General features: G+C 44.3%; 1 protein-coding gene across 2 annotated transcripts in view; it reads left to right on the forward strand.

Moving 5' to 3' along the window:
- Positions 1-617: 617 nt before the first annotated feature.
- The window catches only part of galnt9 (polypeptide N-acetylgalactosaminyltransferase 9), a 321,001-nt gene continuing 296,559 nt past the window's right edge, over positions 618-25,059 (forward strand). The window contains exon 1 of one of the 2 annotated variants that reach the window (XM_068054617.1): positions 618-700. The gene's annotated coding sequence lies outside the window, so the exon portion shown is untranslated. The remainder of the gene's footprint in view (positions 701-25,059) is intronic. The other variant, XM_068054616.1, reaches the window with a different exon arrangement.

Raw genomic sequence — 25,059 nt, forward strand, 5'->3', positions numbered from 1 at the left:
TGCCATTGAATGTCATGGAGAGATGGTTAGATTCTCTCTTGTTGGAGATGGTCATTTCCTGGCGCTTGTGGGGTGCGAATGTTATTTGCCACTTTTCAGCCCAAGCCTGAATGTTGTCCAGGTCTTACTGCATTTCTACATGGACTGCTTCAGTATCTGAGGAGTTGCGAATGGTGCTGAACATCATACAATCGTCAGCGAACATACCCACTTCTGACCTTATGATGGAGGAAAGGTCATTGATGAAGCAGCTGAAGATGGTTGGGCCTAGGACACTACCCTGAGGAACTCCTGCAGTGATGTCCTGGGGCTCAGATGATTGACCCCCAACAACCACAACCATCTTCCTTTTTACTAGGAATGACTCCAACCAGTGGAGAGTTTCCAACTTGATTTCCATTGACTTCAATTTGGCTTGAGGTCCTTAATGCCACACTCAGTCAAATGCTGCCTTGATGTCAAGGGCAGTCACTCTCAGCCTTCTGAAATGTTAACTCTGTTTTTCGCTCCACAGATGCTATCTGACCTGCTGAGTATTGGCAGCATTTTCTGTTTTTATTTCAGATTTCCAACAGTATTTTGCTTTTGTACTCCTCTCTGCCAGGTTCACCAAGTGAGGAAGCCACAGTAGATTCACAGGGTCGATATGTGCCTCATTGAAGGCGGTTCAAAGAAAAGCAGGCTGGATCCTCAAAGGAAGGTACAATTTTTTTGCAAATGGAAAAGTTGGATCTTATACAAGAAATGAAGAAACGTATGTTGATGCACAATCATGGTCCTTTGTTAATTTGCTTTTGGCTTTGTGAAGAACGAAGTTAATGTAACTAAGCTGGTGCATGGGAAAGTTATTGGAAGGGATTCCGAGAGACAGGATTTATATGCATCTGGAAAGGCATGTTCTGATTAGGGAGAGTCAGCATGGCTTTGTTCGTGGGAAATCATGTCTCATGAATTTGATTGAGTTTTTCGAGGAGGTGACCAAGAGGATTGACGAGGGCAGGGCGATGGACGTTGTCTACATGGACTTTAGCAAGGCCTTTGACAAGGTCCCGCTTGGTAGGCTGGTCCAGAAAGTTCGAACACATGGGATCCAGGGTGAGCTAGCAAATTAGATACAAAATTGGCTTGGTGATAGGAGGCAGAGGGTGGTAGTGGAGGGTCGTTTTTCAGATTGGAGGCCGGTGACCAGTGGTGTGCCGCAGGATCGGTGCTGGGCCCTCTGTTGTTTGTCATATATATTAATGACTTGGATGTGAATGTAAGGGGCATGATTAGTAAGTTTGCAGTGACACCAAAATTGGTGGTATAGTGGACAGTGAAGAAGGTTGTCTAAGGTTACAACAGGGTATAGATCAACTGGGAAAGTGGGCGAGTGAGTGGCAAATGGAATTTAACGCAGACAAGTGTGATGTGATGCAGTTTGGGAAGTTAAACCAGGGCAGGACATATACAGTGAATGGCAGGGCCCTGGGGAGTGTTGTTGAGCAGAGAGACTTTGGGGTGCAAGTACATAGTTCCCTGAAAGTGGCAACACAGATAGACAGGGTGGTGAAGAAGGCATATGGCATGCTTGCCTTCATCAGCCGAGGCATTGAGTACAAGAGTTGGGACGTCATGTTACAGTTGTACATAACGTTGGTTAGGCCGCATTTGGAGTACTGTGTGCAGTTCTGGTGGCCGCACTACAGGAAAGATGTGATTAAGCTAGAGAGGGTGCAGAAAAGATTCACAAGGATGTTGCCTGATTTGGAAGGCTTGAGTTATAAAGAGAGATTGGATAGACTGGGTCTGTTTTCCCTGGATCGAAGGAGGCTGAGAGGGGACATGATAGAGGTATATAAAATTATGAGAGGCATAGATAGGGTAGATAGCCAGAGTCTGTTTCCCATGGTAGGGTTGACGAAAACCAGAGGGCATAGATTTAAGGTGAGAGGGAGGAGGTTTAAAGGGGATCAAAGGGGTAAATTGTTCACACAAAGAATAGTGGGTATCTGGAATGAGCTGCCAGAGGAGGTGGTGGAGGCAGGAACACTAGCAACATTTTTTTTTAGATTAGAGATACAGCACTGAAACAGGCCCTTCGGCCCACCGAGTCTGTGCCGAACATCAACCACCCATTTATACTAATCCTACACTAATCCCATATTCCTACCAAACATCCCTTCCTGTCCCTATATTTCCCTACCACCTACCTACACTAGTGACAATTTATAATAGCCAATTTACCTATCAACCTGCAAGTCTTTTGGCTTGTGGGAGGAAACCGGAGCACCCGGAGAAAACCCACGCAGACACAGGGAGAACTTGCAAACTCCACACAGGCAGTACCTGGAATCGAACCCGGGTCCCTGGAGCTGTGAGGCTGCGGTGCTAACCACTGCGCCACTGTGCATCTGGACAGGTACTTGAATGAGCAAGGCATAGAGGGATACGGAATTAATGCAGGCAGGTGGGATTAGTATAGATAGGCATTATGGTCAGCATGGACGCGGTGGGCCGAAGGGCCTGTTTCTATGCTGTACGACTCTATGACTCTATGATCTAAACCCTGTCAGACTGAGCTCAGTGATGAAGCTGCACATGTTCTGTTCTCCATATTTTGACAGTAGCATTTCTTGGAGTAAAAAAAATTCACATGGAGACCGTTGTCAAGGGCTACACTTTGGGTTCTGGAAGCGGCATTGTTCACAACCTCAACGTTTCCTTCACAATGCAAACTTGTCCTGAGTAATGACTTGTCTTGAAGAAATTTATTATTGATGCTCGTGGAGACATTTTGATTGATGTTTTCTCTCTGTTCACTGCTGCAGTTATTATCTCTATATGTTTGTGGCTCGTTAAAATTTGTTTTTCAGTCTGCTGTTCTAAATTCAGTAAATGCACAAGGCTGAGATGTTAAACATGTCCATTGGTGTCGCAATTCCCATCTTGGTGCCAACACATATGATTGCATTGTGAAGTACAAGAATGTGAAAAAAACCGAACGCATGGCACTGTAGAAATGGCACTCGTTGAGCAATACAGTAAAATAGTCTTAATCAGCACGACACTTGCATTTTTTCTCTTTTCAGGAATAGGTTGATAATTCCAACGTCTTTTCCTGAAGAAGTTCTTAGCAGTTGAGGGCACATAGAAAGGAATGAAGGAAATCCATGAGAAAAAGGAATTACTTGGGTCATTGAAAACAGTATTTTATTGAATATGTTGTCAAGATGTGAGCGGTGCTAGCTTTTATTATCCAGCCACACTTGCCCTGCCATGATGTTAATGGGCCTGCTCCTTGAATCGCTGCAGTTGTTGGGGTGGTGCTGCTGCCACAAAGCGGTGTGAAGTAGTGATTACCAGGAACAGGAATGTACATCCAAGGCAGGATGCTGTGTGATTTGCAGCAGAGCTTGGAGGGGATGACCTTCTGAAAACATTGCTGCTCTTGTCCTTTTTTAGAGACAGAGATTGGGGAGAGGGAAGTGCTGTTGAAGTCACCTTGCCTAGTTGCATCAGTGCATCTTCTCGATTGTACATGCTGCAGCCACAATGTGATGCATTTATGCTGTGCTTCATGTACATAACTGTCGCAATGTGACCAGTCACTGCACTTGATCCTGTGGTTATTGGAAACTTACATTCAGAAGACAATTATAAAGCAGCACAATTATTTTAAAAATGTGTAATAGGGGCAGCAAATAATCTTTCCACCATTGTAATGTGGGAAACACAGAAGCCAATTTGAGTACACCAAACTCCCACAAACAGCAATGACATAAATGCCAGATAATTAGTTTTTTCACTGATGTTGGTTGGGGGATAAATATTGGCCAAGGTACTGGGGAGAGCACCCCTGCTCTTCTTCGAAATAGTGCAGTGGGATCTTCTTTTACATCCACCTCAGAGGGCAGATGGGGCCTCGGTTCAACATCTCATCTGAAAGACAACACCTTCAACAGTGCAGGACTCCCTCAGTAATGCTTCGGAAATATCGTCTGGATTGTGCAACAGAAGATAAGCTTTTTTTGCAGCATATATTTCATAACTGTTGGCAGATTGCCCAAAAAGGCAACTATGAATATCAGAACATTTTTTGCTTATTATCTACGAGATAGTCCTTTGTTTCTGCATAAGTCAGTCTCAGAGGAGGGAACTCACAGGTCACAAGATAAGAAGAATAAGAGGTGTTGTAAAGCATATTTCTGGATCCCACAATGGGTGATAAAACAGAGCTAGGCACCAAATGAATGGGAGATCCAAAATCACAGATAATCATAAACCAGATGATTAAATTTACATATATTATAATTCAGCCTGGTGTAACACAAATCATTTCTATAATTGATAGAACACATTAAAATCATTCATTGAGAATTTGTCTGTATAATGTATGATAATCACATGCAGGTTTGAAATATGAGCACAAAAAATGCCTCAAAATTTAAAATACAGAATACATATGTCCTGTGTTATAGATTGCCATTATTTTATAAAGCTCCCGTCATGACTTTAGGGCATCTAACACTGCTTACCAGTCAATGAAATAAAGAAAACTAATAATGGTTTTCAAATTTCATTTAAATTTCAAGAACACAATTTTTGTATCATATAAGTGGTATTTTTTATGAATGCAAACAAAAATTCATCCACCTCAGTCACACTTTGGTTCAAGTTCTATTTTGGGAGCTAAAATAAATATATTCTCCTATTCCAAACCCCTAACTCCATTTCTCTACCCCAAGTCATATTTACCTGTCCAAAACCATGCCCATTTGGCCCAAACCACGCCACTCTGTCCAAACCATGCCCACCTGGCCCAAACCATGCTCATCTGGCCCAAACCACGCCTCTCTGTCCCAAACACACGCCCTTCTGCCCAAACCACCCCATCTGTCCCAAACCACGCCCCACTTCCCAAACCACACTCCTCTGTCCCAAAACACACCCCTCTGTCCACACCACGCCCCTCTGTCCCAAACCACGCCCCTCTGTCCAAATCATGCCCACCTGGCCCAAACCATGCCCATCTGGCCCAAACCACCACCAGCCACCCCCCCCACCCCCGCTGTTCCAAACCACACCCCTTTGTCCAAACCACGCCCCTCTGGCCTAAACCACGCCCCTCTGTCCCAAACCACACCCTCTGTCCCAAACCACGCCCATCTGTCCCAAACCACACCTCTCTGTCCCAAACACATGCCCTTCTGCCCAAACCACCCCATCTGTCCCAAACCACGCCCCTCTTCCCAAACCACACTCCTCTGTCCCAAAACACACCCCTCTGTCCAAACCACGCCCCTCTGGCCCAAACCATGCCACTCTGTCCCAAACCACGCCACTCTGTCCCAAACTACACCCTCTGTCGCAAACCACGCCCATCTGTCCCGAACATAAAACCAAGTCCCTCTGCCTCTGTTGAATCAAACATCAATCCATCTTGTCGGCTGACTCCTTGGGCTGAGTCAGTGTTGGTTCCATTAACTGACAGTCTGTTCCATGAGTCAATCACATTGGGTAAAGTTTAGTCTGCAGCCTTTTTCATTTCTGAGATGTTGTCCTTGAGTTATCTTAGTTTGGTTTTGTTTAAGTAGCTCTCTGTAGCCAACTCATCAATTCTCTTCTTCACTTCAGACACTCAGATCAGATTCCCACAAATCTATTTCCCAAAGAGATTAGAATCAGTGAACTCAGCTCAGCTCAGAGAATTCAGATTATATTCGCTGGAGTTCAGAAGAGTGAGGGGGGATCTCATAGAAATCTATAAAATTCTAACAGGACTTGACAGGGTAGATGCAGGAAGGATGTTCCCGATGGTGGGGGAGTCCAGAACCAGGGGGTCATAGTCTAAGGATACAGGGTAAACCTTTCAGGACTGAGATGAGGAGGGATTTCTTCACCTAGAGAGTGGTGAGCCTGCGGAATTCGCTACCACAGAAAGCAGTTGAGGTCAAAACATTGTATGTTTTCAAGAAGGAGTTAGATATAGCTCTTGGGTCTAAAGGGATCAAAAGATATGGGGCGAAAGCAGGAACAGGTTACTGAGTTGGATGATCAGCCATGATCATAATGAATGGCGGAGCAGGCTCGAAGGCCCAAATGGCCTACTCCTGCTCCTATTTTATATGTATGTTTCTATGTAGAATTCCCACTGCTTTTATTTTTATAAATACAGACAATCCCCCCTCCCTGCCCCATTCCGCCCTCCCAACACCCCTGGGCAATAATCCACACCCACACACAGTGACTCCCACCCCCGCCCAGGATATCAATCAATACCTACACACAGTTACTTATTATTTACATCACTCTTTCATTTGCCTTGTCTGGAAGCACCTTCTGAAAGCCAGGGTGTACAAAGAATAATCATAAAGGTTAATGAAACGTTGGCCTTAATCTCAACGGCTCGGGATTACAAGGTGAGGAAGTGATGCTTCATTTGTACAGAGTCTTAGCCAGACCCCATCTGGAGTAACTGCACTTAATCCTGGGCACTGCATCTCAGGACAGATGTATTAGCTTTAGAAGGGGTGCAGCACAGATTCACTAGAATGACACTGGGGCTTAAAGGGTTAGAGGTTATATAAACTAGGCTTGTATTCCCTTGAGTAAAGAAGATTGAGAGGTGTTCTGATCAAGATGTTGAAAATGTAAAAAGGAGTTCATAGGGCAGATGCAAAGAAACCATTTCCTCTGGTGGGGGGAGTCCAGAACAAAGGGAGCAGAACTTTAAAATTAGAGCCAGGCCGTTCAGGAGTGAAATGAAGAAGCACTTCTTCATACAAAGGGTAGTGAAAATCTGGAACTCTCTCCCCCAAAAGGCTGCGGATGCCGGGAGCCAATTGGAGCTTTCAGACTGAGATTGATAAATTTTGTTAGGTATTGGTATCAAGGTCCTGAGCAAAGACATGCTCTGATTGAATGGCAGCATAGGCTCAAGGGGCTGAAAGATCTGCTCCAGTTCCTATGTGCATCACCATTCTCCAGCAATTCTGTTAATACCCTCTGGGAATGACTGAGAATATCTTGCTCCCATCAATCTCCATTGGCTGATGCAACAGAAAAATCTTTGCTTCTGAATTGACCAACTCAATAAATAATTTAATCAGCATTGTTGCAAAGTTTGCAAATGGGCTATTTTTATCTGAACAATACAGAAATCCTAATGCAGGCATAACATCCTTGAGCAAATCAGTTATGCATTCATCAGGATTCAATGATAATTAAGCTGGGAGAATACATAGCGACAGAACTACACCTCCCTCAATTAATGAGAATGGTAATGGTCATTCATAGTGACAGAAATATTAGTTAATCGGTGACAAAGATTAAACCCCTTTCCTTCAGTTAACTATTGTCCCATCGATTATCTTAATTCTGCTCAGAGGAATAAAACTTTCAGTTCATAAAACATTTTGATCAAGACACAGCGCCTCACTAAAAGAAAACAAACTTTATCAGCCCTTCCACATAGAAAACCATTATTAAGATGGATGAAGCCATCAATTATTCTGGGTACCTCGATGGCAATTTGTGAAATAAAATAAAACTCCATGCAAGTACTATTCATTTTCGGATCACTTAATTAATCACGGGTAAAGCACAGAAGTGCACAATGACCGTGATACTATCACCTTCAAATGCACCTGACATCATCTGAGGTGAGTAATTGGTCATTTGAAATCCAATCCTGATTCGCCTTTGATAGCTAAAGTCATTTAGAGATTTCATGGACACTTGTTTGATTGGTTGGAGGAGGGAGAATTGATTATTCAATAGGAAGTGGTGTACTGTTGATTATTACAACTAATATCGGAGACATTGATAATCTTTTTCTAAAGTTATACTTCCTACTTATTGATTATTCCAACGTCAGTATATAGCAGCAGTCTCATTTGGCTTGTAGCGGTGCCTTGAAAATAGTCTCCACAGAAGTCGTATCGGTTCTGTATAGACCGTTTGAAAGTGATCTTAGCTGGACTGTCTTGATGCCTCGCTGATATGTCAATATTCAACTCAAGGTCAAACTGAATAACTGTTCACTGTACAAAAAAGAGACAATGAAAAATGCATGATGATAATACTAATGGGAAACTCCAGGGCTGGCGTGTGGGGGTGGATTACGGAAAGGAAAGGAATCACAAAGTAATACTTGTATTTAAATAGCGCCGTACATGACCACTGAACGTCTCAAAGTGCTGCACAGCCAATGAAGTACTTTTTGAAGTGTCATCGCTATTGTAACGTAGGAAGGAAGAACCTTTCCTGACTTCAGGACATCCCAAAGTGATTTGCAGCCAAGGAAGTACATGTGAAATGTAGTCACTCTATACAACTATTTTGACAAAAGCCCAAGCTCTGAAATGTTACCACAATAGCCCATGGCCAATCTTCTCATAACAACCACCAACAATAAACAAACTTCACTGATTGGCTTTTTTAATTCTTGGGATAAGGACAACCTGTCCCTGAGGGTGGATAGTTGTTTTGGGCTACTTCTGCATGGCTAGCACCTCCACCTGTTTTTTCCTCACTCTCGGGATATGGGCATCACTGACAAGGTAGATATTTATTGCCCATCCAGAGCTGCCCTTGAGAAAGTGGCAGTGAGGTGCCTTCTTGAACCGCTGCACTGCGTATGGGGTAGGTAAACCCACAGTGCTGATGGAGAGGAAGTTCCAGGATTTTGACCCAGTGACAGTGAAGAAACAGTCCATATGTGTCCAAGTCAGGATGGTGTGTGACTTGGAGGGGAAAATTTTGCAAGTGGCGATGTTCCCATACATCAGCTGCCCTTGTGCTTTTAGTTGGTAGAGGTCACAGGTTTGGAAGGTGCTGTCGAAGGAGCCTTGGTGCGTTGCTGCAGTGCATCTTGTAGATTGTACACATTGGTGCCACTGTGTGTCAGTGGGGGAGGGAGTGGATGATTAACTCATCTCATTTAGGACAAAGTGGTGCCTATTATTTGGATGTTGCAGTTTGGGGAGAGAACAGTATCTTCCCTGGTGAAGATTTAGAATCAGTAATCTTTTGCAAGATTATCCATCTCGCTTTCCTCCTTTAAGATGCCCCTACCTCTTTGACCAAGCTTTTGGTCACCTGTCCAAATATTGTCCTCTATGGCTCAGTATCAAATTTTTTCTGATAATTGCTTCTGAAAAGCACCTTGTGATGGTTTACTACATTAAAGGTGTTATATAAATGCAAGTCATTGTTGTTGTTCAGTTTATAAGTGGTTTTATTTCACGGTGCATAAAGCAAAGCATGAAGCAAGATGGGAGTCACTTGGCAGAACTAGTTCCCCATCTACTTGTATTCCATTGCCAGCATGAAGGACACGTGTATACCTGCACAATTTGGTGGGCCCTTTAATTAAAGTGAAATCGCAAACATTCCCTGTGCAGAGCAGAAGTCCCCTATCTTAATGCCTGTAGTCATGTGACTGTCTCACTTTGGGTGTATGCCTTGATTTATAAAAAGCCTCCTTGAAAAAGCAGGCAGAGATCTAAGAAAACCACCAAAACCAAGATAGCAGATGTCTCCTGAATGCCCAGGTTGCTAATGAATGGAGTCAAAAATAGTTCTGATGAAAGGTCATTGACCTGAAATCTTAACTCTACTTCTCTCTCCACCAATGCTGCCGGACCTGCTGAGCATTTCCAGCATTTTCTGTTTTATTAGTATTGAATTGAGTTGTTGTCAGGGATCTATGCGAAGAAACTGCCCATTCCACATTTATGTCACAAGTCTTCCAGCAGTATAAATACTGTGGCTACAAGAGCAGGTCAGAGGCTGGAAATTCTGCAGTGAGGAACTCACCTCCTGACTCCCCAAGGCCTGTCCACAAAGGCACAAGTCAGGAATGTGATGGAATACTCTCCACTTGCCTGGATACGTGCAGCTCCAACAACATTCAAGAACTCGACACCATCCGGGACAAAGCAGCCCAGTTGCTTGATACCCCATCCACCACCTTAAACATTCATATAAACAGAGGGAGACGGTGGCACCGGGGGAGATGGTGACTTGGTGGTAATGTCACTGAATTAATAATCTAGACGCCCAGGCATATTGCCCTGGGGACACAGGTTCAAATCCCACCATGGCAGCTGGTGGAATTTAAATTCAATTAGTTAAAAAAAATCTGGAATTCAAAGCTAACCTCAGTAATGATGCCATGAAACTATCACTGATTGTTTTAAAAACCCAACTGGTTCACTAATGTCCTTTAGGGAAGGAAATCTGCTGTCCTTACCTGGTCTGGCCTACATGTGACTCCAGACCAACAGCAATGTGGTTGACTCTTAACTGAAATGGCCTAGCAAGACATTCAGTTCAAGGGCAATTAGGGATGGGCAACAAATGCTGGCCTTGCCAGTGACACCCACATCCCATAAAAGAATGAAAAAAACTCCCTCCACCCCCAGTGCATAGTGGCAACAGTCAAGGCCTGCTCCGGTCTGCAAATGAGACCCGACCCAAGCCCGGCCCGGGTCCTTCCATTTTTTCCCGCACCTGACCTGACCATCAGTTAACTTACGTTCCATTTTTCACTTTGTTCCTTACCTACAGAAGCTTAAAATAACTGTAGCAAAACCATCTTTAAAGTCCAAAAAATAAATTAACAGTAAAGTCACTTACCTGAAGTGGTGATAGAGTGCGTCCGTTCCGGCCTAACCCAACCCAAGCCCGAATGCCGGACCCGGAAGTGCGACCCGACCTGACCTGAACCCGACATGTCGCGGGTCCCTTCGGGTTTGGGTCGGGTAGCAGGTCTTTAGGCAGAAGTGCATACATCTACAAGATTTACTGGAACAACAAGCCAAAGTTCCTTTGACAGCACCTTCGAAACCCATGGCCTCTACCACCTAGAAGGACAAGGGCAGCAGGCACATAGGGACACCACCAATCTGCAAGTTCCCCTCCAAGTCATACACCATCCTGACTCGGAACTATACGTTCCTTCAGTGTCTAAAATCCTGGAACTCCCTCCATAACAGCACAATGGGTGTACCTACACCACATGGACTGCAGCGGTTCAAGAAGGCAGCTCACCACTATCCTCTCAAGGACAATTAGGAATGGGCAATAAATGCTGGCCTTGTCAGTGTTGCTCACATCCTATGAAGGAATAAAAAAGAATGGACAGAATGGCAAACATTTCCCTCCTGGCAAACAACAGCACAAAAAGCATAAGTTACAAGGATCTTATCTGGGTCCTATTCAGGAGAAAATATGGCCACAAAATCCCAACCTGTCAACCAGATAAACCCTCAACCATGCATCAACATCAGTTTCTTGGTTCATATGTTACTTACTGGCAACACCTAAAGAATAGAACATGAACTGTTAGACTAGGTCTTGCTGGGGGAATGATATTTACGTGGATCATTAAAAAAAAAAATTGCTTGCATTTGTCAATTCAAAGACAATTTATTAAATACAGAATGATTGAGTTATTTATCTGTTGACACTGAAATACAGTCACAATTTTAACAACACCAAAACGCTAAATGGGAGCTGAATAGATATTCATTTGAGGTTCACAGCAAGGTGTAGACTTGCTGATATAATCTGGTGGTGTCTTTATATTGAGCTATAATAAACTGCTGCAAAAACTGGCAAATAAATTGCCATTTAACCTTTCAAAGAGAATTTTGGAGATTCATTTTAAAGTAAACTGAATTATTATTTGCAATGTTGTGTTATTATGAATGTTTATTTATATTTTGAATTATACAGTCAGCCCAATTCAATTCAAATTGATGATTTTATTCACTGGATGAAATAGACCAATTTTAAAATAGGATTACAGTTCAGTCGGAAACTCCCATCCTTGTTTGCGGACAGCTTCATTCACCCATGACACACTGATTGTGCAATTTATTTAATTTATCAAAAGCACTATAAGGGTGGTACTCAATGAAACAAAAAATTCTTTTGATCGTTTACGCTAGCAGAATATTAGTTTAAGTGGCATTGTTCATTGTAAGTGGAAAGATGCACAATTTTGTATAAAGGCGGGAGCAGTGGAACATGCAATGTATTATTCTGCAGCTAAACTGGATCAGCAGGTTATGTGGCCTGTCCCTTTAAGATAGGGGATTTGTTTGCCTTAAATCTCCAACTTGAAAGGCATCAAGTAGATTCACAATATACAAGTATTGATCTGCTTATTGGAAAGTTCTCATTCGGTGATAGCTCTGTGAATGGGCTATTGCCTGTTGAAGACGACAATGTGTAAGGCACGATTATGACTCGATTTTTAAAGGGCCCCAATAAATTCATCCAAAGTGGCTGGTTACAGAGCATAGCTTGACCCGAACTTTTCACAGATTCTTTTGGATTATGTTACATCCCAATTGTACTCAGAGTTTGAACATAACCCAATGAAATATCATATCTAGGTAACCTGGGGAGGGTGGGCAAAAGGATTTCTTTCAAATACATTGTACTTGAAAAGGTATATATTTTATAAAATTACTGCTTCTGGACAAACCAACTAAATAATTCAATTGTTTGTCTGGTTTGATTACACTGAAATATTTAATAGGCCATATTTCCAGGACGTAGCATCATATCCCGTTACAGATTTACTTCCACGCTGTTATTACTCAATATTATTGTTTCAGTTTGGTCTCAAGGAAAAGGAAATCTCTGTGAGATATTTGCCTTAAAGTTGAAGTTATGGACTAGAGGGATGGACTCAGGACCCAAGGAATTGTAGGGTTATTCACTTCCATATCTCTCGCTCTTGATATACTGAAAAGATGGACTTGCATTTATATAGCGCCTTTCATGATGTCACAAAGTGCTTTACAGCCAATGAAGTATTTTTGAAGTGGAGTCACCGTTGTAATGTTAGAAATGTAGTAGTCAATTGCGCACAGCAAGCTCCCACAAACAGCAGTGTGACAATGATCAAATAATCTTTTCTTGCGTTGTTGATTGAAGGATAAATATCGGCCCCCGGACACTGGGGAACGCTCCCCTTCTCTTCTTCCAAATAATGCCATGGGATCTTTTACAGCTACCTGAGAGGATAGACAGGAACTCAGTTTAACATCTCTTCCAAAAGATGACACCTCCAACAGTGCAGCACACCTTCACTACTGCACTGAGGTGTCATCCTTGATTTTTGTGCTCAAGCCTCTGGAATGGGGACTTAATTCGACAAGCTACTGACTCAGAGGCAAGAGTGTTACCCACTGAGCCACAGCTAACAGGCTAGGTGCAATAGTGAGTCACAAATACATTGGATTTTTCTCACAACACACTTTACATTTTAGTTGAGGTCGTAAAATGGTCAGTGTAATATCACAATACAGTTCCTTCAACGTTAACAGTTTAGACACATCTGTTCTCCAATCTTCTTGCACAGTGTGGGCTGGATTTAGTACGGCCATTTGGAGTGGGAATGGTGGCTTGGGGGGCTGGAGAATCACATCGGAAGCATCCGCCCAGAAATCCAGCGTTGTGATTTTGGTTCTGGATTCAGTCAGCGGTGGGAGAGCACCAAGGCAGCATTGCCATCCTGACATAACAGGAATGTAATTTAGATTATAGAACACTTACTTTTAATACATTAGCATCTAATTCATCATGATTCAAAGGGGGGCTTGTGATTAAATGGACGTCGGGCAGACCTAACATGCCTTTGGATTCCCAACCATTAAAAGCTGGCAGCACCAAGGCAAGGCCTCAGTGCCACGACGGGTAGGCAACCATGAACAACATTGCACAGGGGAAGAGCGGGGAGCGGAGGCCATTGTTGGTCTACAGTGCAGTGGACTCTGCAAGGGCGAGGGGGGTCAGGTTCTCGGGTGCTCTGCAAGGGGGGTGATCGTGGTTTCAGGTGGGAGTGCCGGCTGTGCAGGGTCTCGGGTGGTCTGCAAGCCGGCGGGATGGGGCTTGGTTTTGAGTGGCTGTATTGGGTGACCAAACTGTTGGATGAGATGTTTGATTGCCCAATACTGCTGGATGAGAGGGTCAGTTATCAGCAAGGGTGGGCACTGAGGGCCATCAGGGATTCTGCTGGGAGATGTACCAAAGGCACAGCTGCCAAGGCAGGATCGTCTCTGCATTGACAGCGCTCTGTAGGTCCAGTGGTCACTTAGCACGGGTCTCACACACTTCATGACATGATGCAGCCCCTCTGATGGAGGGAGGGCTGAAAGGCAGCTGCACTTTCCCGTGAACCTCCACAACGAGAGCAGCAGCAGCCGGTCATACGAAGACATGTGTGGGTTCTCCCAGACAGCAGACCACAGCTGCATTTGGAGTTGACCAATGCCCCGATCCAGCGGGCTGACGACTGTGTGCACTATCAGACCAACCCTGACAGTCAGGCTGAGAAGGCCATTGGATTCGGGGTCATCGCTGGATTTCCCCGGGTGCAAGGTGCGATAGATTGCACATGTGACCATCAAGGCTCCAGCAGACCAGGCGGCCACCTTCATCAACAGGAAGGGATTCCATTCAATCAACGTTCAACTGGTCTGTGTCCATAAAAAGCGTTTCCTGCAGGTATGTCCCTGCTTCCCAGGAAGCAGCCACGACACTGCATACTTCAACAGTCCCTGGTGCCAAGGCTTTTCAGGCTCCCCGCTCGCCTTCAGGGATGGATTCTCAGGGACAAGGCCTACCCATTGAAGACTTGGCTACTGACATCTGTGAGGAACCCTCGCAATGCAGTGGAGGAGAGGTACAATACTTGCCACGGCTTCACCTGAGTGACCATCGAGCAGGTCATTGGGCTGCTGACGATGAGACTCTGATGCCTAGATCGATCTGATGGAGCTCTGCAATAAGCCTCAGTGAAGCCTGGCAGAGCGGGGACAGGCCTTGCGTGACGATGAGGTGACTGATCGACACTCCTCCAGCAATGAGGAGGATGCAGAGCGAGATGAACAAGCAGCACTGGATGTTAAAGCCCTTGCACTGGAGGCCAGGCAGATTGAACAACAGGCCAAGGAGGCAAAAGACAATCTCATACTTACCTGCTTCCGGTCACCCTGATGGCCACCCAGAGTAAAAACAAGAAAGACTCACCTCAATGCATGCAGTCTGTCGCTTCCTTTCTATTTGTGTTCTGTGCCCAGCGCCCAGCTGAACCACACGCTATGGCCCATGAGAGATCATATTCAAATGAAGGCTGTGTTTACATTGGCATTCCACTAAAGGGGAAGGGTGAAGTCAGCAGCTCACAATTAATGCATGATAGAATAATCACTTTTACACAATTAAGGTTAATTGGTTGAACAAAGGAACTTTATATCATGCAGCACATTTTTTTTTTATTACTCGTTCATGGAATGTGGGCATTGCTGGCTAGGCCAGTATTTATTGCCCATCCCTAATTGCCCTTGAACTGACTGGCTTGCTGGGCCAATTCAAAGGGCACTGAAGAGTCAACCACATTGTTGTGGGTCTGGAGTCACATGTAGGCCAGACCAGGTAAGGACAGCAGATTTCTTTCCTTAAAGGACATTAGTGAACCAGATAGGGTTTTACAACAATCAATAATGGTCACCATTAGACTAGCTTTTTAATTCCAGATTTTATTAAGTGAATTCAAATTTCACCATCTATCTTGGTTGGATTCGAAACCATGTCCTCAGAGCACTAGCTTGGGCCTCTGCAGTAGTAGTCCATTGACATTACCAATACGCCACCACCTCCTACGTGAAATCTCAAACACCCGTGAATCCCCAAGTGTGTCTATGTGTTTTTTTTTTATATGTTTACGAGTGCTTCTATGAGGTGTGAACCCATCGCTCATGCAATGAGAAGCTTTTTATGTTGTCTGATGCAACATAAATGAGATGCGTGGAGTTCAGTTGATTGAAGATCTCAGACAGGTTTATTGACAGCTAACAAATATATACAGTTCAGAGCTAACTATTTACATGACTTGCCTTTTGGTGTTACAGTAGCAGAATGAGACTGGCAAGTAGTCACATGACTGCATCCTGGTACTCAGCTCATTAGCATTCTAAGATCTTAAAGGGACATCACTCTTAAAGGCAATCACACAACAGGCCAGCAGCTGGGCTGGAGGCAGGCTGCTGATCAGACTGCCCCATGGCCTGTAATGACTTTGACGGCAGTTCTTTGGCTGCCTGAGGTCTGGAGGACCTCGGTTGCCTGAGGGTTTGCTGCACTGGTGCAGGACTCTCCTCAAGTGTCGTGGCTGCTGGAGCTGGGCTTATTGGTGGAGGGGCTGAGGAACTGGTGTCCACACTTGGTGCACCCTGAGGGGCGGTCCCAGCTGTGGAGGTCAGCTTCTCCTCCTCCTTTTCAAGACTCACTCGAACCTCCCTGTTCACCAGAGAAGGACGAGGACCTAGAGAAGACTCCAGGCCCCTTGTCCTTCTCTCACCTTGCCACTGCTGCGTGGTGCTCATGGCCGAGGCGATAGTGCAGGTTGGCATGTGGGATCTGGCTCTCCATGAGGGTCACCAACCTCTCGATGGAGGAAGCCATGCGCTCACATGCCCGAGACATTGCAGCACTCATGGCATGGATGGACTCCTCCATCGTCTACTCATGGCTGCGCATTGCCTCTGGTATCTCTGCCAGATGTTGCTGCACCTCTCTGCAACTCCAGCACACTTTGTGCTGTCAACACCAGAGGCTCGTCATCAGCCTGAGGCTCAGCATGGGCCTGGCCACCCAGAGTCCATGACTGTCAGAGGCCTCGGCTGTCTCAGCCTCAGCCAGCTGCTGGGGCACGTGTGCGGTGCTCTCTTGTGACCCTGATTCTACAGCCGAATGGAAACCCACCAAAGTGAAAGTATCTGCACTGGTGGAAGGTGCAGGAGTATCATGGGAAAGTACATCCTCTGAGTGTTTCTCCTTCTCAGAGGTTGACGGTTGTCCCACTTCTGGTTTAGTCTCCTGCAGATCTCGTCATGCCAACCACACGTGATGAGGGTCTCCAGAAGTGAACTGTATGTCGATGGAAGCCAATCCTCACTCTCTTGCGCGGAGACTGCAGTCTCTCCATTTGATATGGAGCGACTGCCCTGGGTCCCCCAATTCTAATGCCTCTCCTCTGCTGTGGAGAGAGGCTGAAGATCTGGGATGCCTCCGCCAGTCCAGGATGTCTCCCTCCTGGTGGGCCCTCTTGTCCTGCAAGTGGAAAGAGGGAGATAGTCACACCGCAGAGAAATCAACATGACAGTTCTGCTGGTGTCAGCCCCTCACCCCTATCCTATACAGCTCATGCTCCCTCCCGCTCTCAGGGGAGTTAATGGGGTGAGCTGTGAAAGAAGGTGGCCTGTGGCTGAGATACAGCCATGCATTTGTCAGGATGAGGTGATGTCTAACCCCCTCTGCCAGGGCCATTGTACTGCCTCCCTCCGCATGACCTGCTTCCTCCTGCGTAGCCACTTACAATCACTGATAAGGAGAGAGGTGTGGAGCACTCAACTCGGCAGAACGCAGGAGGTCGTTGACCCTCTTGAGGCACAGGACCCATGTCCAGGGGGTGACCCCACAGCTGCCGACCTCGTCAGCGATCTCCATCCAGGCTTGCTTGGTCAGGCGGGATGACCTCTTCTTTCCGTCACTGGGGTTGAGGACATCCTGCCTTCCCTTGCAGCCTGGAGGAGAATCTGGAGAGGGGGATCACGGAACCATGGAGCCCACCCTGTGTCTTGCCTCTGCCATCCTGTGGGGTCTGCCTCAGGAGGGGCGGGGTGGGGGTGAGGGTGGTCCACAGTCACTGCAACACCGGTCTCAGTTGTGAAAAGTTAGCAGCAAATGAATGCAATGCAGCAACGCAAGCAGGACTGACAGGCCTTTAAATATGGTGCCAGCACCAGCACCAGAGTCATCCGACGTCATAATTGGTGTCTCGCATCCTGTCTCTACTGTACGATTGGCAGCCGCTGCCCACATGACTGGAGGGAAAGGCGCCCACTTCCGGGTCCGCCACTGGGACCCACGACGGGCTCACTAAATTCCTCACATTGACGAACATTGAATGTTCAATTTCACTCCTTTTAGCCTTTGATTGCTGGCACAATGTCCTCATTAACCAGTCTTTGTTCATTGTTTGACAAGTTGCCTCTCCTGATAGGTTTACCTTGCATGTGCATCAGGACTCATCCCAGTAATTGTTAGCAAGCTCCTGTACCTCAGCAAAAGCCCTGCTTGATCCTGGCACACCACACCTTTGATCTTGAAATCTCATGTCTTCACAATTCCAATTTCACAAACAAGCTACAGTTAACAACAGCTGTAAAAAAGTTCAAAAAGTGCGCTGCATGTTTCTGCTGACTCTAGTCTGTTCACAATATATGTCAATTTAACCTTTTAAAATTTACTGATGGTAATTTCAACGGATGAATCATTACCACATTCCTTAGTTCACTACTTTAGCGGAATTGCTAACCCATTGATGCCTGTGTTATAACAACGCACTGGAGAATGTCACATTTCAAAATTATAAAGGACTTTGATAGAGTAAATAGGGAAAAACTGTCTTCACTGACAGGAGGGTTGGTAACTTGAGGACGCAATTCAAGATTAACAGAAAAAGAACAAGAGGGGGTGATGAGGAGGAGTTTTTTTATGCAGTGAGTTGTCATCTGAAATGGCAGTGAAAGCAGATTCAATAGTAGCTTTCAAAAGGGAATTGGATAAATATTTGAAAAGGAAAAATTTGTGGGCCACAGGGAAAAGAGCAAGGGGGAGTGGGAATAATTGGAAAGTTCTTTCAAAGAGCCGACACAGTCACGATGAGCCGAAATCCTGGAACTCCCTAACAGCACTGTGGGTGTACCTACCCCACATGGACTGCAGCGGTTCAAGAAGGCAGCTCACCACCACCTTCTCAAGGGCAATTAGGGATGGGCAATAAATGCTGGCTTTGCCAGCGACACTAACTACCCCGTGAAAGGCCTCCTTCTGTGATATATCATTCTATAATACGAACAAGTTAAGAATTCAGCAGCTAATATTGTCAGCCGTAATTGTCAGGTTCCAGCCTTTTGTATTGTGTATGGACACAACTCTAGGCCTTTAAGGCACTAGCTTTCTATGCTTTTTTCACAGTAATGAGCTTATCTGCTAAGGTAATGATCCTTTACTGAGTGTAAATGCAGCTGCACTCTCCTCTTTCTTGCAGCCTCTTGAAAGCTCCACCAAAATCAAATCATAAAGGATGTTAAAGCTTTTCCAGGATTGCAAGCATGCAATGAGAGTATCTGAACCTTGCAGGGTTCAATGATCGCAAGATAGATACAGAGGAGGAAGGCCATTCATTCAGAAAAAATCCTATGTGACAACATCCAAGCATTTCTTAAATAATTCCAGAGATTTTGAAAAAAAGCCACAGGGGAAATGAGGAGAGGGTGTTGTAATCTGGAATGCACTACCTGAAAGCGTGTTGGAAGCAGATTCTGTAAGAACTTTCAAAAGGACATGTACTTAAAGGGCAATGGGGAAAAAGCCGAGGTGTGGGACTAAATTGGATATCTCTTTCTTTGATCCAGCATAGATTCAATGGGGCCAATGGCCTCTTTCTTTGTCGTAAATTTCTATGATTCTAAACATCCTAAATAGAAATCCATTCATTTCTTCGATCATTTTATGCATAAAGAAGACCTTCCCGACATTCGTGTGAAATTTTGAATTTTACAGCCATTCGGCCCATTGTGCCTGTGATTGTTTTTTGAAAGCGCTATCCAGTTAATCAAACTCTGCTACTCTTTCCCCATAATGAGAGACAGTGACTCCTTAAAACATGAGTTTATATTCCTTGGGCTAGAAGGGCAGTTAGTGGGCACGCCATTGGTGTGGAGGTGTATCTATGTGGCCCTCACTTGCATGAGCAGGTGACTGTTTAAAGGTGGAGCTGAAGTTGGCACGGGTGCCCACCAGTCTATGTGAATTAGAAGTCCGCCAGCTGTCTCATGGTCGGGGATGTGTGGTGGGTGGGGGGGGGTGGGGGGGGGAGGGGCAGGGCTTCAGTTCCAATATAACCACCTGGATCCCGATGCAAGGAATTTCAGAGCCAATATATCAATGAGGGTGGGAGAGAAAAGAAATAACTTGCAATTATACAGCATCACGATATCCCAAAGCACTTTACAGCCAACAAAATACTTTTAAAGTATAGTCACTGTTGTAACATAGGAAACACAGCAGCCAATTTGCACACAGCAAGATCCCACTAACAGCAGGGTAATGAGCACCAGATAATTGTTTTTTTAGTGATGTTTGCTAAAGGATAAACATTAACCAAGACACCAGGGAGAGCTCCCTTACTCTTTTTTTTGAAATAGTACTGTTGGATCTTCTACAATCAGCTGAGAAAATTGATAGGACCTCAGTTTAACATCTCATCTCATCAATGCACTGCTGGCAATGCAGCACTCCCTCAGTACTGCAGTGGAAGTGCCAGCCTAGATTTTTGTGGTTATGTCTCTGGAACAGGACTTGAAATCACAACCTACTGATTTAGAAACAGGAATACTACCCACTGAGCCACAATATTGTGATATCAACAGATTGTGTAAAGAAATGAATGCACTTCAGAACAATTTTGATTGGCACTTTAGAAAATACTGGCCCAGAAACTGCTGGAGTGTGCATCTTGTGGTGAGCACCTCATCCATCAGATCACAATATATCGGCATTGCAATTTGCTGGAAATTGTACTGTACTGGTCAGAGTGCTGTTAATTTTAAATGACAATAGTAGACTTTGGGTCAAAATAACAGCTATTTATTTACAGGAGTCTTATTTCTAAGGCATTTACATTAACACTGAGCAACATGAGGTTCAGACTTGTGACATTACATCCTGTGATGATGCTTACGGTCTATCTATACGTAATCTACCCAGCAACAGCTTATGTGCAGTCTACAACAGAATGTGAATTGATAAGGACACAGTGAGGTCAACGTGACATCTGGGATGTTGTGCCCAATGGTTGATCTACTCAACCAATTAACTTTAAGGATAAAGTAACAGAGCCAATAAAGGAGAAGGGAAATGGATGGATTAGATCGAATTACAAAGTACGATGAAGTGCTTACAGCACTGAAACTGGCCATTCGGCCCAACGAGTCCATGTTGGCATTTATGCTGCACGCGAGCCTCCTCCCGCCCTTCTTCATCAGCTTCATCAACGTAACCTTCCATTCCTTTCTCCCTCAAATGCTTATCTAGCTTCCCCATCAGTGCTTTAGTTACAGGAAGAAAAATAAAGAGAGGGAAAGACAGAGAATTGAATAAGAGTGAGAGAAAAAGCAACAGAAAGGAAAATTAAGAAAAGAGATGGGAGAAGAAAACAGCAGACACAGGGGATATTGGAGCCCATTCGTGTTTGGGAATTGTTATTTTTATGCTTGAGAAGATATTGAGTGAATGGCAGGGTAAGTGTGCAAAATATACGAACAGTCTTGATCATGAAGTGTAGAACCCGTGGCCTCATTCATCATGATCAGAAACAGTGGAAATGCTTTCATAGGAACGCAGGAATCGCTAGACAAAGAAAGACCAAAGTCCATCAAGTTCACCATCTCGCTCCTGAAAGTCACATGATCCAATGATAATGGGAGTTGTTGACCAATCACAGCGATCAATCTCTATCAATGAGGCTACAACAGAGCCAGACATGAGGTGGGGAAAACCCCCAGTGATGGAGAGCTTTGGGAACCATAGGTCCAAAGTCAACTGTTCCTCCTGAGCACGCTCCACTCAACCACACGTCAGGACTCAAATTACTCACATACTGAATCACAAAATTATTTTCTGGAAAAAATCTATCCAATTTGCATTTCTGTGTGTCAAAACAGCTCTACATCCTGAAAATGATTGCCTACTGACACTAAAAGGAAGCTGGATGGTAAAACTGGGTCAAAACTACTGCCAAGACAGATAAAATACTGCCAAGACAGTAAAAGAAAACCCTCTAGGAACAATTTATTAGCAGCAGGAGTGAGACTTCACAGTTTCATTCACCCTATTTCTGGGCTGGAGAGGTTGAGTTTCATGTCAGGACTGTAAATCACATCATTAACAGGGTCCTTACGACATGAAATACTAGCCCCAATTGGCTGCAGAGAGACTCATTCACATATCCGGCATTAATCCAGCAGTTTCCTGCTGCACAATTAATTTCAACGGAGAAGTTCATGGCAACATGGTAATTTTTTTTTTTCCAAGGCTAACAGTTATTTGTGCCGAATGGGAACTCTGAGTGTATTTCTTCCTTGTCGCAAATTGTAGGATTTTTAACGGACCAATAATGGTGAGAACAGTGAACTCGTTGTTATATTTACAGCAGTTCCAGGGTCTCAGTGCTGCATGCATTCCCCATATTGATCTTGAATATAGTACCATCCAATTAGTGTGTATTAATGATATGGAAGTGGAAGAGGGAGTGGATGTGATATAGTAAATAAACAGATGTGTCATTTAGGTGGATTATAAATTATTTCCTTTATTCTACAATGAACTACAAAATATTTACAGAACAGAAACAGGCCATTCAGCCCATCTGGTCTGTACTGCTCTCCATGAGCCTCTTCCCACCCTTCTTCATCTCACTTTATCAGCATATCCGTCTATTCCTTTCTCCCCCATGTGTTTATCCAGCTCCTCGTTAAATGTATCGATACTATTCACCTCAGCCACTCCCTGTGGTAGTGAGTTCCACATTCCCACCACTCTCTGGGGAAAGAAGTTTCTCCTGAATTCCCGATTGGATTTGTTTGTGACCATCTTATATGTATGGCCCCTAGTTCAGTTCTCGTCCACAAGTGGAAACATCTTTGTTATTTCTACCTTATCAAACTCTTTCATAATCTTAAAGACTTCTATTAGGTCATCCCTCAACCTTCTCTTTTCTAGAGAAATGAACCCCAGCTTTCCCTGTCATGAAGTAACAGTTCAAACTGATAGCAAACTCCAGTTCATTTGCTGAACTATTACACCTGCAATGCAACATGAGTAAAGGTGACACTTGCCTCTGAGGCATTGCCCGCATCCCCCGACCCACAACCACTCCACTCCAGCCGCCTCATTTAAATAATCTTATTAAGCAGGCTAGCCTGTGAGTATAAGTAAGGCTGATAATGAAACAGCACAATTTAGAGCCACAGAGGAGATTTAGGCCAGTGGGAATCAATAACATTTATTAATATACAGCTGTCTGCAGTGTTAGAATGGCCAGAAGTGACAGTAAGTGTTGATAAGTACCTAACCATCACGATTAATGATTTTTCACGCACAACAGCTGTAATTTTCGTTGATTTGATAGAGTAGACTTTATGAGACACACTTCCTAGCTTCTAACATTTTACTGAAATATTGCCTTCTCTCTCATTAAAATTAAAACAACAAAAACACCAGTAAACATGAGTAAAGTTTCCTTCAGCATAATTTACCACAACCTCCAACAGAGTTTATACAGATAAAACCAACCTTTTTTTGTTGGAAAAATCTATTGCACCTGTCACGCAGACCCACACCTGCCAAGAATGAGGCAATTAATTTCATCATATGAACATTAATTTTAAACTGTTGCTGGAGTGAAGAAATGACATGTTAAAGAGATCACCAGACACTGGGCTGAAAGGACACTTGCGTACTAAGAGACGCAGCTTGTGGAGACAAAGGACTATTCCCTGCTCCAATTAACCCAAATGGATTTTGATCACCAGACATTGAAGGTGTAAGGAAGCGCGTTCCAAGAACTGTTAAGATAATACAATCCACAAACCTCACAGGAGAGACTGTTCCAAATAATGAGCTAGTCACATGACTAGCCTGCTGGGCAACCTGGAGGTTTTTTTTAATTGTGCCACACAGAAAGAAACAGAAGGCAGTTTTGCAACTGAAGCTGGAACAAGGAAGCCTCTCTCCTGGCTGTCTCTCTCGCACTTTCTCCCAAGCTACCGGACCCATAGAAGGGACATAAACCTCAAGAGAGAAAAGACTCTGACATCGAAACAAGTTGAAACGTGAACTGGGCCCCAATGAACAGCAGGACTTACCGGCAACCAATGACTCCACATTAAACTCAAAGGACAGTAAATAACTAACAGTTATTGCCTCAAACCTTTCCCCTTTATTCTTTCTACTTTTTCTGTCTCTATCTGCGTGTGTGTTTATTGTGTATGCTTGCTAGCGTGGTCGTGTTGCATATTCATAGTCGTTAACCAGATTAGAGTTTCAGATTAATAAACTTCTACCTTTCTTGTTTAAATCTGAAGAAATCTGTCTGATTTCTTTGCCTGGAGCAGTGAACAAGGATTCACTGAGGGGGAGCTAAAAACAAGGTGTTTCTAAAATTAAACCCTGTTACAGTTAAACCAGGCAAAGGCTGAGAGGGAACCCCTAGACCCCTTCTCACCTGGTTGTAACACACCTAAAATGTTAAAATTAATGTTCTTAAAAAATTCAGTGTGCCTCATCTACCCGTTGATAAAAGAATTTTTTAAATTGTAAAATATCTTCTCATTCCTCTCCTAAAGGCACTGACCCCCTCTGGGGTAGAGGTTGATGATGGTGCAGCATTCTCTGGTACCCTGCCTGAATGAGCCTGGGCAGACTGCTTAACCATGGGGGGGTATCACAAGGAGAACAATCCTGCCTTGACCCAATGTTCAATGCAGGGTCACCAGCAGGAGTCAGAGGACAGGGAAGCAGGGGTGCAAAAACCTGCCCCATTTTTACTGTTTGCAGCCCAGAGCTCTGCTGATGCCTATTGCAGTGTCCCTATCCCTGGAGATAACTGGAAGCCACTTAGAAATTGTTCTCCTTAGAGCAGAGAACGTTAAGGGGGAGATTTAATAAAGCCATTCAAATTAACCAAGGGTTTTGATAGAGTAAATAAGGAGAAACTGTTTCCAGTGGAAGAAGATTGGTAACCAGAGGACACAGATTTAACTTAATTGGCAGAAGAACCAGAGGGAGAGATGAGGAGAATTGTTTTTACACAGTGAGTTGTTGTGATCTGGAACGCGCTGCCTGAAAGAGCGGTGGAAGCAGATTCAACAGTAATTTTCTAAAGGGAATTGGATAAATACTTGGGAAACAGTAGAATATTGGGTCTAA

This window comes from Heterodontus francisci, chromosome 23, assembly GCF_036365525.1.
Source record: "Heterodontus francisci isolate sHetFra1 chromosome 23, sHetFra1.hap1, whole genome shotgun sequence".
Classification (NCBI taxonomy): domain Eukaryota; kingdom Metazoa; phylum Chordata; class Chondrichthyes; order Heterodontiformes; family Heterodontidae; genus Heterodontus; species Heterodontus francisci.